At 44.6% G+C, this 16,326-nt stretch overlaps 1 long non-coding RNA gene across 1 annotated transcript in view; it reads left to right on the top strand.

Moving 5' to 3' along the window:
* LOC309339947 overlaps positions 1-10,869 on the top strand; it is a 48,074-nt gene extending 37,205 nt beyond the window's left edge. Inside the window, exon 2 of the long non-coding RNA XR_014155689.1 lies at positions 10,638-10,869. This is a non-coding gene — a long non-coding RNA (uncharacterized lncRNA). The remainder of the gene's footprint in view (positions 1-10,637) is intronic.
* Positions 10,870-16,326: the final 5,457 nt, after the last annotated feature.

Genomic DNA, 16,326 nt, shown 5'->3' with positions numbered 1-16,326 from the left:
GGCGGGCAGGTGTGGAGGATTCCCTGGTCCTGAATGGGGTAACTGTGCCCCTGAAGGACCAGGTGCGCAGCCTGGGAGTCATTTTGGACTCACAGCTGTCCATGGAGGCACAGGTCAAATCTGTATCCAGGGCAGCTGTTTACCAGCTCCATCTGGTACGTAGGCTGAGACCCTATCTGCCTGCGGTCTGTTTCGCCAGAGTGGTACATGCTCTGGTTATCTCCCGCTTGGACTACTGCAATGCGCTCTACGTGGGGCTACCTTTGAAGGTGACCCGGAAACTACAACTAATCCAGAATGCGGCAGCTAGACTGGTGACTGGGAGCGGCCGCCGAGACCATATAACACCGGTCTTGAAAGACCTACATTGGCTCCCAGTACGTTTCCGAGCACAATTCAAAGTGTTGGTGCTGACCTTTAAAGCCCTAAATGGCCTCGGTCCAGTATATCTGAAGGAGTGTCTCCTCCCCCATCGTTCTGCCCGGACACTGAGGTCCAGCTCCGAGGGCCTTCTGGCGGTTCCCTCACTGCGAGAGGCCTAGTTACAGGGAACCAGGCAGAGGGCCTTCTCGGTAGTGGCACCCGCCCTGTGGAATGCCCTCCCATCAGATGTCAAAGCGATAAACAACTACCTGACATTCAGAAGACATCTGAAGGCAGCCCTGTTCAGGGAAGTTTTTAATATGTGACATTTTAGTGTATTTTTCATCTCTGTTGGAAGCCGCCCAGAGTGGCTGGGGAAACCCAGCCAGATGGGCGGGGTACAAATAATAAATTATTATTATTATTATTATTATTATTATTATTATTATTATTATTATTATTATTATATAAAGCCAGAGCATATGCACGGCAGGCAGTTTCCCATTCGTGGGCAAACAATACACCTGCTGATGGGGGTAAAACTGTACTGGCCAGAAGCCTTATGTCATCTGGAACCAAAAGCTGGGCGAATGTGGCTTCCAAAAGTGCCTGTGTAAATGAGGCTTGAACTCCATTAGCTTTTACTGACAATTGCAGCTCTTTCAAGATTTTAAAATCAAAAGGTTGGTGCTGGGCTTGAGTTCCTGCTGGGGCACCAGCAGGTGGCACTATAACGGGAAATGCCACAGTATCCTGATTTAAGGAACAGGCAAAGACTGCACGTTGAAAAGGATTGGCTGGTTCTGTTGGTGAGAGAGTAGGATCATTGCCAGCCAGACCATGGTATTTTTGCAGGATTGGATCCTCTGTTGAGGAACTATAGTCCGGAGGCTTGGGGTCTGGTTTTGTGGGCAAGGCAAGTGCCGGAACAGGCGGCATCACAGCAGGCTGGACTAAAGAAGCCGGAGGTCATGTTGGCAATACAGCCATGGAGATATTTTTTGGTGATAAAGAGCCCATGGCATAACGAACCTTGCACCATGCATTTAGAATCCGAACACCAAAGCTGGGGTGCCCGTGAAAATGTGCTCCAATCTTATCCCAATGTTTTAATTCCCAAGTTCCATCCTCAGGAAACCAGGGACAATGCTCATTGATGGCTTGAATAAGCTGTATCAAATCACCCTCAGGAACTTCCAATTTGTTGGAGGAGAGGAGAAATTTTAAGTCCTTTAAAAATTTCTGTTGGGGAAAAGACAGGGAGCTGCCCATATTTCTAAAATCAATATAAAAGGGATTGACTCACCGGGATCCTTAGATGAATAGCGCCTGAAACCCTTGCCGGGCGTGGTGAGTCGATGATCACACGGTTTCCTTTGAAGTCAGTCTCACACTGCTTTCTTTAGTCAGCCTCCTTTCTTTTAAGTTTTCCTCTTCTTTTTATTGAGCCTCAGAGAAGGCACCACTTGACGGAATCCTGCCGTCATAGATGGTGCTTAGCATAGCATAGAAAGAAGACACAATGAGGCAGCGAGTATTTTCATAATAATGGAGGGCAGCTCCTTTGAACCTCTCTCCTCCGGTAACTTTTTTTATTCTCCTTTGTCCTCCCAGCCGCATGGCCGTTTGGCAAAATCTCACGTTACATGCCTGGTCAAAGTTTGACACTCCCCTCACCATATAAGGTAATCATTGCCCAGAGGAAACACAACTCCATTTAAGTCAATACATTCCTATATGGTTGTAAAGCTCAGAATGCTGGTCAGCCAAGGTCAGGGGGCACCCTGCAGTATTTACAAGCCTCTGCCTTGGCTTTATGACTCCCACAAACAGAGTATGAATTTACAGAGCCAGAGTAATTATTTGACTGGAAAGGAGAGATCTCCTGAAGAACCAAGTGTCTCCTCAAGAACAAGCAACTCCTAAAATACCTTTATCCCTGGCAGCTGTGATTTATGAGGCCATATTTCATCAGATCTTCATTCTAAACCTTCCAGTTGCAAGAAGCAGCACTGATCGTTGCCACCTCGGATTTAGGGTTCACAGTGTGTTGTACCTTCCCTGGATTGTCTTTGGTGTTAACCTGGTGCTGATGCCTGCCTGTCCCTCTGGGTTATATTTTTATGGAATCATAGAACTGTAGAGTTGGAAGGTACCCTAAGGTTCATCTAGTCCAGGCATGTCCAACACGTTGATCACGATCGACCAGTCGATCAAGGGATTGATTTTCATCAAGAGAGAGAGAGAGAGAGAGAGAGGGGGGGGGGAGGGAGAAACCCTGCGTGCTCCGACAGGCTCCTCAGAAAGAAAGGGCTGGTTTAGGGAGTTTGACTTGAACAGGGAGCTTCTGTTCCCAATGGAAATCTCTTTGGTGTTGTCCCTGCAGGCTGAAGCTACTGGGGGCAACTCACCACCTGCCATCAGGCTCACTCTTGTGAGCCTCACCTGCAGGCCTTTGTGCTATGGTTTCTTGTCAATCCCAGTCCAGCTACAGTTTACTGGGAAAGGAGCAGCAGCCACAGAGAGAAGGGGGAGGGCAGAAGTTGTTGAAGTGTCACTCCTTACTTCCTCTGCTGCTGCTCCCTTCCTGCTGTTTGAGTTAATTTGTATGAAGTTAATTTGAATTTGAATAGTCTGTATGAATTTCTGACCTCATCTGTATAGTAGAGTCACACTGAAGTCTTAATTCTTGTGCTGCAATAAAGGGGGAAACACTGTAGTTTTTGTTTAACTTAAAAGGAAAATAATTTAGTTGCTCTGTGAATGCCTTTTTGCCTTAATCACTGAGAGATCTGCAGGATGATTATGTCAAATTGTCTTATTTTTCTCGTTTAAGGCAGAAAAAAGAATAATTCAGAATGGCATCCTTTTTCATTTATGCTACTTCACATATTCAAATGCAGCACCTTCCAAACAGAATCAAGAAAACAAGCTGTGATGATGAATCACGTTTGAAAACTATGTATACACAAAATCTATTTTGCATTATGTTATTCTAAACACACTTTGACAGGCTCTTAACTAAAGTATACTTCTGAAAGGAAAGTATGTTGCATATGGGTGCCATTTCATTTTCCACATGTTAAATTCTCCTTACCAAAATATATCTATGGGAAAGATATACAGAGCAATCCTATAAAAAGATCCACCAGAATCAGAGGGGCTGGGATCCAGCAGATCTCTAGTTGAGTGAGGAGGTTTCTGGTGCGGCCAGACTATGCCAGCTTAACTCCCTCATCCTGGGGGTGGAAGGCAGAGCAAGAGTGAAATGTTCAGAACAGGAAAGTTAAGAGGGTGGGAGCTCCTCTGACACCCCCAGCCCAGGCTGTTGAGCAATGGAAGGGAGGAGTAACAGTTGGCAGCTATAGAGGGAGCAGATATTAAAGGCAGGCAGGCAGGCAGGCAGGCAGGCAGGTGAAGTCAGGATAGCAGGCAGAGAAAAGCATTTGGAAAATAAGCTGGAAGGAGGTGCTGGAAAGAAAAACACACAACAGCACACAGGTAAGAACTTCTGAGAGCTCTGAAGTGAGAACTCTGCAAATATCAGACAGCAGCACTGGGGATTTACTAGGAGAGGCTTCAGGAGTGAACTACCTTCAGCTGCAACCCTTCCAAAGAAACAATTTCTTAAGAAGTTAGTGACCAAGCTAGTCTACTTCTTTTCACTGTCCGATAACTGATGGAAGAGTCTCCTTCCCCCTTGGACCTTCATGCTCTGCCTTCATAAAGATGCCCTAGGAAGGTTATAAACAGACGGTTATTAGTGGAGTCCCCACAGGCATACCCAGCTGGCCACTACTGGATTTCTATCCACAAAAAGTATTGGATTGTTGCCTCAATTTTAGGGTAAAGGGCACAGAATACTGACAAACTGACTAATTTAGCATGTGAAAAGTTTCATTTATCCTGTTTTAAAGTTTTTTATCCTATCTGAAAGAGACCCTTTTGAGTCAAGGGTCAGAGTAAAAATTAATTAATAAAAAGAAGTATTATGTATTTTCCTCTTCAATTTTCAGTGAAGAAGCTAAAGTGTTTGATGCACTTGTTATCTGTAAAGTAAGAAACTTATATGTTTAAAGGATAGATCATACATTTCATTTCTTCTTGTATTTTTATGAAGGAATCCAAATAGAAGAAAAGAGTTAAACAGTCTTTAAAAACAACAACCCAATGTGGATTTTGAAACTAAGCCAAGTTAAGAGGAAATCTTCGTTAACACAAGGTAGATAAAATTCCAGTGTGTGTTTTCTCCTACCAAGCCCCAGGCTTAATAGCTGGAAATTCCTGTAGAGCAGAGGACTGTGAGTTGAAAATAATTGTAGAAATGGTTCTGGGCTTTTTGAAATCTCAGTAGAAAGCCAAATCTCTTCCAGCAATTTACTGACATCTCCAGAATGTTCTTTCCATCGATCTTTTTCTTCCCCAGGATTTTCTTCCTCTTGTTATCTAAGTACCAATTCTCTGGGGGTAACCTGGGCTTACATTTCATCTACCCTAGATTTCATCTGTGTGCCCCTCTCATTAGGGATCAAGCTAATGTTTACTTTCTGCTTTTTCTTAGCTCATTATAAAAGCAATATTTCCAAAAGCCTGAATGCTCTCAGCTGGAATACAGCATTCAATCTTTAGAAGCAGAGTTTGAAGATGAAGGGGAGAGGGGAAGGGGAGAGAGAGAAACGTACTTTTCAAATCTGCAAATCAAATGCTTGACTTGCTGGGCTGAACATGCACATTCAGATGTGCAACAATCACTTGCAAAATAACTTGATTAATTTTTCTGCTTCAAACACCATACTAGCAAAGTTCTTCTTCTTTGGCGATCACTCATAGCCAAGTAAGATTGTCTTCCATGAACACGGTCTTATCTATGAGTCCGTAAGTATGGAGGCCAATTCTGGATCCAGACATCCTTCCAAAGTGGGGACATGGATTTCTGGGAGGGAGTTGATCACTATGAGGGTTTGCCAAGCATGCCTTCCTCTTAGCGTGTTTCTCCCTTTCGTCCTGAGTTTGAGTGTCTTCAAAACCTATGACACCTTTGGTAAAGGCTGTTCTCCAACTGGAGTGCTCGCAGGCCAGTGTTTCCCAGTTGTCAGTGTTTATACTACATTTTTTTAGATTTGCCTTGAGAGAGTCTTTGAACCTCTTTTGTTGACCACCAGCATTACACTTTCCAATTTTAAGTTCGGAGTAGTAGTAATTGCATACCGTCCAACTTTTTCAAGTCCTAAACTGGGATCCACATCTTCACACCCACCTAGCATTTGCAGAAATCACAAGTGGAGTAAATGTGTGCAGATGGGCAAATAGGAACTTGAGTGCTCAAAAAATCTGTGATAACACCATGATGAACATCCCGGAAGGTTACAAGTAGCTGGAAGTGCAGGAGGAAGCATCTGGAACCCAAGAGAAGGCAGTTTCCATAAAAAGAATCTTGAGCAAAGAAGACTTGGAAGGGGGGGGGGGGATGACAATAGCTTTCAAGTATTTTCCAGGATGTTTTTTTTTAAAAAAAACAAACAAAACCCTGAAGTAAGGAGATAATTTTGAACTCATTAAAGAAGTGTCATAAAATGACTGTGAAGCCTAACAGCAGTAAGGTTATGCATATGGCTATGCATTTTTCACAGTGGGAAAGAGCAGAACACAGTATTTCTCTCTCTCTCTCTCTCTCCCTCTCCCTCCCTCCCTCCCTCCCTCCCTCAGAGCACAGAACAAAGGCCAGGGTTCAACAAAGTTTGATTCAGAGTAGATCTGTTGAAGTGGTTGAATGTGGCTGAGGGATTCTCCACACTTCTGGTCACCCTGTGATTTCTAGGCCTGGGTCTGAGAGGAAAACCCACTGCTTACTGTTGAAATGGAACAAATGTGAATCAAGTTTCCTGTGGAGAGATGTTTGCTCCAGTCCCAGGGAAAGCAGTGGGGCAAAAGGAAAATCTCTCGGACCTGCGTCTAGAACTCATGGGACAAAGTTTGGATGAGCTTTCAGTTAGGATCATTAATTGCAGTGGATTTACTCTGAGTAAAACATAAACAGGAAGTTAAAGAACATGAAGAGAGAAAAACAGCAGCATCTCAGTGGATGTGGCATTACAACATTATTGAAAATGGCATGTGTCAAAATGACCATGACATTAATAAAGAAATGCTGGAAAAGCAGAGGTCCCAGTTTTACTTTCATCACTCTTTGTCTGTGGGATTGCCAACCTTTGCAATGCGTTTTCCTGAAACTTTTTTTGATGTGTCTAGATCTAGCCCACTGCTTTTAGATCTTCTGTTTTCTAGACCTGGAAGACCGGCTCGCTGCCTAGCAGCCCTTTCCCCACCTAGCCTGGGAGGGCAGGGCCCAGACTGATTCCAGCTACAAAAGCTGAGGCTGCTGGATAGTCTCTTGGGCAGAGGGGACTTCGACAAACCAAGTTTTGTTTGTTGCTACCAAAACTAGAACAACAGAAAGCAAAGTAGTTGGAAATTTAAACTCCATCCACCAAGCAGCAAATTACTTCATGAGGAAATTATAGTGATTTGCATTCTCACAGAGCAGAGCTGTTAATTGAAATAAATTAGCAGAAAATTAAAATAGGTTCCAGCGAGAGTCTTCCTGTGTCATATTGCACTCCATTTGGCTTACCACATACAAAAGTCTCGGCATTCTTCTTGAGAACTAAGGGCAGGCAAAGCAATCTTGCAATAGGGAACTCCCCCCCCCCCATTAACTGACACTTCTCTCCTGGGTCGTGTTGCACTGATCAAACCTATTAGTAACAAGCATATTTTCTTTTCCGGGACAGCGTTTGTCTCCCCCTATTCACACTTAACGGCACATATCTGTGAACTGTATGTAAGAATCAGAGCAGCTGTTTCTGAACTAATTGTCACTGGCCCAGTTTGGAGGATGCATGAAGATAAGATGCCACTACAGCCAGGGCCAGCACAAGATGCTCTGCCACCTGAAGCAGAGTTGCCTATGCATCACCCACGCACGGGGACCTCCATCTCCTGCGCCCTGCTAGTCCCCCCCCCCTGCACAGTCCCACCCCTGGCAGGGCCTCACTCTAACAAAGAACCCTGCAAAATGGGGGGGGGGGGCTCTTCCAAAATGCCTACTCTGCTGCTGCTGCTTTCCCACAGCAGCAACTGCTCCCTGTTCTTAAGGTGTTTTCCTTCTGGTTCAATTAAACGTATGAACAATCCTTATAGATTATATGCAGCATTATTTCTATTATTCCAAGCAGAATTATACATGTCATCATACGTCTAATATCATTTGTATATGATATGCATTTAGACTCTGAATTTACTAAAGAAACCAGCACTTGAACAGATACATACAACAATGCACATAACTGTATAAAAATACATCTGTATTTACAAAATTATTTTTTTTGTATTTACAAAAGTATATTATCTCATATTATGAAATATTATGAAAATATCTCATATTATGTGTTACTACATTTCATAATATGAGATATTTTCATAATATTTCATAATATGAGATAATATACTTTTCCATGTACATTTTTGTACAGTTTTCTATACATTTTTTTACACTTTAAGGAGGGTGAAGGCTTGGACATAAAAGAGTGCTTGATGCAAGAGACTGTCCCAATGTGGGCAAAGCTCGATTAGGTCAAAATTCCAGGTATGGAAATTTTGTTGGAAGCTGATTCCTCCTGCACCCCTGGCAGGCCCACTCCAGAGCCCCCTCTCCTCGTCCGCAAGGTCTTGGTGACCCCGGAAGAGCTCTGCTGAATGCTTTGCTGCAACAACAATGTGGCAGCAGCTGCCCTGGCACTATATGGTGGTGGTATGTGGGGGGTTGAGACCATGAAAGGTGCACAAACCCACCACACTTCCTTTTTCACCTTCTGAGACAAATGTGGCCCGTGGGTTGGGTGGTGGTAGCAATAGCTGGGCAGGCAAGCGGAACAAACTCGCTGTCTCTAACAATGGTTACGCACAGAAAGGCAAACACAATCAACACAATGACAACTATGTGGGCATGTGGTTGTACAGGTCACTCTGCAGTTCATTTTATTGGTGACAAATGATACACTTATTTTTGTAACATTTTTATTTTTCAAACAATATAAATCAATATAACAATGTTGGTATGACAAAATGTGAACATATACCGTATTTTTTCCGTCTATAAGACACTCCTGTCTATAAGATGCCCCCTATTTTTGGAGCCTCAAAATTTAGAAAATAGGGGGGATTGAGTTTTTGGGAAGGATTATTTTGGGGGAATGCCAAAAATCACTCACCTGCCAGATCGCAGCACACAAGCACTCACTTCGCTTACAATTACTGCTTACAATCTCGGGCTTGCACTTCTTTCCGACGGGTGAGCAATTTTCGGCATCTCCCCGCCCCCCCAACAATCAAGTGGCCAATCGCTGCTAAAAACCTGGGCTTATCAGCTCCCCGATTGCCGCCAGCAGCTGCCAATCACGCTCCCGCTTGCTGCGACAAAGGCAGCTGTCTATTGGCTGCCACAGCAGCAAACAGGAGGGCTAATGGCGGCAATCAGGCAGCTGCGATGGGAGCAGTTGTGTGCGGCATTCCGGCAGGTGAGCAATTTTCGGGATTCGCCCCCCCCCCAACAATCAAGCAGCCAATGCTGAAAATCACTCACGGGCTGGAACAAAGTGCAAGCCCGAGTTTTTAAGTGGTGCATCACTGGCCGCTTGATTGTTGGGGGCGGGGGGAGATGCCGGAAATCGCTCACCCGTCGCAATGAAGTGCAAGCCCGAGAATGTAAGCAGCAATTATAAGCAACATCAGCGGTTATGTGCTGCGTTCTGGTGGGCGAGCGATTTTAGGCACCCCCCCCCAACAATCAAGCAGTCGATCGCCACTTACAATCTCGGGCTCGCACCAAAAAACCATTCACGCGTCCTCCCTCAGCACTACCCGTGTATAAGATGAACCTAAATTTTGGGGTCAAAATGGCTCGTCTTATACACGGAAAAATACAGTATTTAGTCATAACTCATAGGCATAGCAGCAAAGAAATACAATAATATTATACATGCAGGTAAAAATGTAAAGGTGTGAAAATAAACCAAATAAACAACTCTATTTTTTTTTTTTAAGTGCACCTTGTGTTCCCCAGTGGCTAGTTCCATGTAAGAAGTGGTAAGTTAATTGGGCAAAAAATATTTTTAGGTGATGAAAGAATTTCTCCTGAGCCCTGCACTATTTACATAGGTGAAAATCATGTGGAATGTTAAACTCTATATAATGTGCCTTAAAAGTAAGTAATTGCCGTTAATTTGTGTGCCAAATGAACGTATGTGGAGCAGCCCTGTGGTGCATATGGTAAAATCATAGTGAGAAGGTACAGGAAGGTTTGAACAACCCCTTCATGTAACCCTCCTGCGCAGGTCACGTGACCAGGGAACAAAGAGGAAAAGGAGGCTAGGCTGCTGAAGCTCTAGCCCTTCTTCCCTATGCTCAGCTGATCTATGGGAGGGCATGTTCTGAGCCACGGAAGAGTCGGCAGAGGGTGCAGCCAAGGGGCCAGATATATGGAGAAACGTGACTCAAAGAAGTAGGAGGCCCAGGGTTCGCTCTGATTGTTTAGAAATACACAATCGCTTTGAGGTCCTCTCCCCTAGCATGGAAGACGAAGAGCAGACTCCATTTGAGGATCTCTCCCTCATTACAGTCGATCAGGTATATGAAGATGAGCAGCAAAGTCAGTCCTCAGGGAATGTGCAGGCGACCTTGGAACGGGCAGCTCACGGAAGAACCCCGACCAAACCTAAGAGGAGGCGTGTAGTGGTGATAGGGGATTCCCTACTGAGGGGAACAGAAGCAGTGATCTGTGGGCCTGACAAGATGTCTCGGGAAGTGTGCTGTCTCCCCGGGGCTAAGATCCAAGATGTAACTAAACGACTGCAAGGAATTATAAAACCCACTGACAAATACCCCTTCCTCTTGGTTCATGTGGGAACCAATGACACTGCAAGCAATAGCCTCCAGAAGATCAAAAGAGACTACGAGGCTCTGGGCAGGAAATTGAAGCAATTAAATGCACAAATTGTCATCTCATCTGTCCTCCCAGTTGAACGACGTGGCCCAGGGAGAGAGAGAAAAATAGTGGAAGTGAACAGCTGGCTTCGCAAATGGTGTAAACAGGACGGTTTGGATTCTTAGATCACGGACTGCAGTTTCTTGAAGATGGACTTCTGGCAAGCGATGGGCTGCACCTCACAACGGTTGGGAGGAATGTTTTTGCCAAAAATCTCAGAAACCTCATCAAGAGGGCTTTAAACTGACTAATGTGGGGGAGGGAGACAGTGCTCCTGAAGGTAGGAGTCTATCAACTGATGAAGATGATCATCCAAATGTCATAGACCAAATGGAGCAAACAGCACACAGACCTAGTGGTGGGAGGAAAAAATCCTTAAATAAGAGACACAGGGGAATGATTAATGGACTTCAATGTCTGTACACTAATGCGCAAAGCATGGGAAATAAACAAGATGAGCTTGAGCTCTTGGTACAGCAAACTAAATATGACATAATAGGCATCACTGAAACCTGGTGGGATAAGTCCCACGATTGGAATGTAATAATGGAGGGATACAATCTATTTCAGAGAAACAGACCAGACAAGAAAGGAGGAGGAGTGGCGTTAAATGTCAGGGATGTGTATACCTGTGAAGAGATCCAAGATTTAGAACCTCAAAGCCAAAGTGAGAGCATTTGGGTCAAAATTAAGGGAGAGAAGAATAACAGGGACCTCATTGTGGGAGTTTACTATAGATCCCCAAGCCAAACGGAGGACATAGATGATGCCTTCCTGGAGCAGATGGCCAAGCATGCAAAAGGAAGAGAGATAGTAGTAATGGGGGACTTCAATTACCCAGATATTTGCTGGAGGTCAAACTCAGCCAAGAGCATAAGGTCAAACAGATTCCTCACTGGCCTTGCAGACAACTTCGTTGTCCAGAAAGTGGGAGAAGCAACAAGAGGAACAGCCATTTTAGATCTGGTCCTAACCAATGTTGATGACCTGGTTAGTGGGGTAGAAGTGGAAGGATCATTAGGCACGAGTGATCATGCTCTTCTGAAGTTTACTGTACAGCGGAAAGGAGCAGCCAAGCATACTAGGACTCAATTTCTTGACTTTAGGAAAGCCGACTTTATAAAACTTAGGGAAGTGCTGGGTGAGATCCCATGGACAGTAATACTAAAAGGAAAGGGAGTTCATGATGGCTGGGAGTTTGTTAAGAGGGAGATAGTAAAAGCACAACGTCAGGCAATACCAATGAGACGGAAACATGGAAGCCTAAAGAAGCCAGGGTGGCTATCTAAAGAACTTTTAACTGAGTTAAGATTAAAAAAGGATGTGTACAAAAAATGGAAAAGGGGGGAAACCACCAAAGAGGAATTCAAACAAATAGCCAGCACGTGTAGACACAAAGTCAGAAAAGCTAAAGCACAGAATGAACTCAGGCTTGCTAGAGAGGTTAAAAGCAACAAAAAAGGCTTTTATGGGTATGTTCGTAGCAAAAGGAAGAACAAAGAAACAGTGGGGTCACTCAGAGGAGAAGATGGTGAAATGCAAACAGGGGACACAGAAAGGGCTGAACTTCTCAATGCCTTCTTTGCCTCAGTCTTCTCCGATAAAGAAAACAATGCCCAACCTGAAGAATTTGGAGCAAATGATTCAGCAGAGGAAACACAGCCCAGAGTAACTAAGGAGATAGTACAAGAATACTTGGCTAGTTTAGATGTATTCAAGTCTCCAGGGCCAGATGAACTGCATCCAAGAGTATTAAAAGAACTGGCAGATGTGATCTCAGAACCACTGGCAGTCATCTTTGAGAATTCCTGGAGAACAGGCAAAGTCCCGGCAGACTGGAGGAGGGCAAATGTTGTCCCTATTTTCAAAAAGGGGGAAAGAGAGGACCCAAATAATTACCGCCCAGTCAGTCTGACATCAATACCAGGGAAGATTCAGGAACAGATCATTAAGCAAGCAGTCTGTGATCACCTAGAAAGGAATACTGTGATCACCAATAGTCAGCATGGATTTCTGAAAAATAAGTTATGTCAGACTAACCTGATCTCGGTTTTTGACAAGCCTGGTAAATAATAATAATAATAATAATAATAATAATAATAATAATAATAATAATTTATTATTTGTACCCCGCCCATCTGGCTGGGTTTCCCCAGCCACTCTGGGCGGCTTCCATAAAAACCAGAAATACACTAAAATATCACAGATTAAAAACTTCCCTGAACAGGAAAATGAAGGGAACAGATGAAGGGAACGCAGTGGATGTAGCCTACCTTGATTTCAGCAAGGCATTTGACAAGGTGCCCCAGCTTGTAAAGAAGCTGGTAAAATGCGGACTTGACTATGCTACCACTCAGTGGATTTGTAACTGGCTGACTGACCGAACCCAAAGGGTGTTCATCAATGGTTCCTCTTCATCCTGGAGAAGAGTGACTAGTGGGGTGCCACAGGGTTCTGTCTTGGGCCCGGTCTTATTCAACATCTTTATCAACAACTTGGATGATGGACTCAATGGCATCCTGATCAAATTTGCAGATGACACCAAACTGGGAGGGGTGGCTAACACCCCAGAGGACAGGATCACACTTCAAAACAACCTTGACAGATTAGAGATCTGGGCCAAAACAAACAAGATGAATTTTAATAGGGAGAAATGTAAAGTATTGCACTTGGGCAAAAAAAATGAGAGGCACAAATACAAGATGGGGGACACCTGGCTTGAGAGCAGTACATGTGAAAAGGATCTAGGAGTCTTGGTTGACCACAAACTTGACATGAGCCAACAGTGTGATGCGGCAGCTAAAAAAGCCAATGCAATTCTGGGCTGCATCAATAGGAGTATAGCATCTAGATCAAGGGAAGTAATAGTGCCACTGTATTCTGCTCTGGTCAGACCTCACCTGGAATACTGTGTCCAGTTCTGGGCACCACAGTTCAAGAAGGACACGGACAAACTGGAACGTGTCCAGAGGAGGGCAACCAAAATGGTCAAAGGCCTGGAAACGATGCCTTATGAGGAACGGCTAAGGGAGCTGGGCATGTTTAGCCTGGAGAAGAGGAGGTTAAGGGGTGATATGATAGCCATGTTCAAATATATAAAAGGATGTCACATAGAGGAGGGAGAAAGGTTGTTTTCTGCTGCTCCAGAGAAGCGGACACGGAGCAATGGTTCCAAACTACAAGAAAGAAGATTCCACCTAAACATTAGGAAGAACTTCCTGACAGTGAGAGCTGTTCGACAGTGGAATTTGCTGCCAAGGAGTGTGGTGGAGTCTCCTTCTTTGGAGGTCTTTAAGCAGAGGCTTGACGACCATATGTCAGGAGTGCTCTGATGGTGTTTCCTGCTTGGCAGGGGGTTGGACTCGATGGCCCTTGTGGTCTCTTCCAACTCTATGATTCTATGATTCTATTCTATGACCACAGATTCCACTCCTCCAGTAGAGACAGAAAGCAAAGGTTTGCAGACTATGCATACTGTCCAGGGAATGGGCATAACTGCATCTTGTACATCCTCTGGCAATTGCGATCTGTACATTCCCCAAGGCCTTCGTTGTCTTTATTTTGTATGCTTTATTTACACATATATACAAGTTTCAATGGAGGGGGTCACAGCAACAGCACCCCAAAACACTCCAGCTTATTCCATAGTGGCAGCTTCAGCTTCATCCTTCCTCTGCAGCCTCTCTTGCTCTGCAGGCCACATCCTGGCTAAACTGCTCCTCTTGGCTTCCTGGTTCCGTTACTCCACCCTTCCCTAAACTAAGCCCTCTTTAGCTACTGAGGAAGGGAGGACTCTCTATCCTCCCTCACAAAGACTTGCTGATTTGGCTAGGAATACAATGTTGAATACACAACCCAGGAAGCGTGCCTACTTGACTAGCTAAATTACTGATGCCTAGAATACACATTAAACTTCCTTAGATTCTAGCCCTAGATAGTCTGACACTTAGTTTTTTAACACAAATTTAATTCAACACCTCAAATCTTAATTACATTCTGGCACTAACCTTGTCATTTAAACTTGTAGCATGAAATACAAATCCTATCAAAGGAAAGGAAAGAAGTACCTAGCCTTTGCTTGATTATTGCCCTCATTCTCTGACCTTCTCTATACTAATCTGCCACAAAAAGCTTGAAGGCCTCATGTTTTTCTCATTCAGTGGCCAGAGCAAAGAGGACCCATCAGTTGTTCCAGAAGATACTGTCGCTCCTGCACCCCCCACTCCGCTACACCTCTGGGTGGAGGAACGTATATTTTGCTCACAGATGATTCTGGGTTCAATCCTCAGCATTCCCAGTGGAAACATTATGTGGAAAAGCAGGGCTGCAAGGAGTGTCTCTGCCAACTAAAGTATGCAATATTAGCAGTGCCAGCCCAAGACATTCTGATGTCCAAAGCAGAGTCCAAATAACCCATATATACCAAAAGCCCTTACTGTAACCTACAGATACCAATTCCTGCTTTTGCCTACAGCCACTACCCCTGCAGTGGTTCGTGGTGCAGCACAGGTGAGGTGGCATCGCTCCCCTGGCTTCCCAACCCCCCAGTGACACTGCTGGTTACGGAAAGGGAGATGGGGTCAAGAGAAGGATGAGGGCTGGCAACTGGATGGCACAGTGATGCAGCCAATCTGGCATGGCCACGGCCACACTCCCTGCCACCTCACTGCCCTCCACCTCAGCAGCTGGCAGCGATGTTCAGTCTTTGGAAATCAGGTGAGCATTGGTGCCCTGCTGTCTCCCACTGCTCTGCTCTTCGTGGTGCCTGGCGGAGGCTCAAATGCCAGTACTCTTTGCTTGGGACTGTTAAGCCGAGGCACCAGGCTGCATTTGGCTGCATGCCTTTCGTCCAATTTGATATTTGTATCCTGCTCAAGTCTGCTTTATATTAACTAATAAAATGAGGAGGAATGAATTGTGGGATCATGTGTGATTTGATCCATACCATTAATCAGCTTCCTATGTCTGCATGCCATAGGAATGCAGAAGTCCATCATCCCATGTCGCTGATTAAAGGAGACTGGCATACAGACTGAACTTCACCTTTGATGAGAACTGAATTTGTATGCAGATTTGCTCCCTCCCCACAGCCCAGAATAACCAGCACTGCATGTTCTGCTGGATAATAAGCAGAGGTATGAGAGCACTTAAAGTTCTTATTGCATTAAAAGTTTCAAGACTGGATCAGCTCAACTGTACTGAATGCTGACAGCATTAATGGACACCAAGTGAACAAACCCATCTCCTGTTTCATTAAAGCATTAACTTTTCCAATTAAAGTTCAGCTTTTTAAAAGTCAATTTACATAGGCATCATCCTAAAACAAATAGAAATGCAATTTATCACTATTTCAGCTTTCTGAAACATTATCATGATGAACTTATTCACTGTCACAGTTACTGAAGTAGAACTTAGATAAAGAATTTGATTAGATAAGAAAATGGAGAGAAGCTTAACATTTTACAAACCACAGCAAAGGTGTTTGACCTACTTGAAATGCTGTATTTGCTACTTAATTCCCCTTCAGGCTGGCTCTGTCGTCTCTTGATGAGGCAGCCTGTAAAACAAAGCCTCCTAGTACCTGCAGTGGTTGACATTTCCCAAGGCTGGCTGCTACATTCATTTCTGCATGAGACATCATAGGGAAAGAAGCCTCCCAGAACCTGTAAGTAAAATAAAGTAAAGGGACCCCTGACCATTAGGTCCAGTCGTGACCGACTCTGGGGTTGCGGCGCTCATCTCGCTTTATTGGCTGAGGGAGTCATGTGGCCAGCAGGACTAAGCCGCTTCTGGTGAACCAGAGCAGCGCACGGAAATGCCATTTACCTTCCCGCCGGTGTGCTTTCGAACTGCTAGGTTGGCAGGAGCAGGGACCAAGCAACAGGAGCTCACCCCATTGCAGGGATTCGAACTGCCGGCCT

Source organism: Podarcis erhardii, assembly GCF_964252035.2.
Source record: "Podarcis erhardii genome assembly, chromosome: 4".
Lineage (NCBI taxonomy): Eukaryota > Metazoa > Chordata > Lepidosauria > Squamata > Lacertidae > Podarcis > Podarcis erhardii.
Note: the sequence above shows the minus strand (reverse complement) of the source record. Positions and strands in the feature narration are given on the sequence as shown.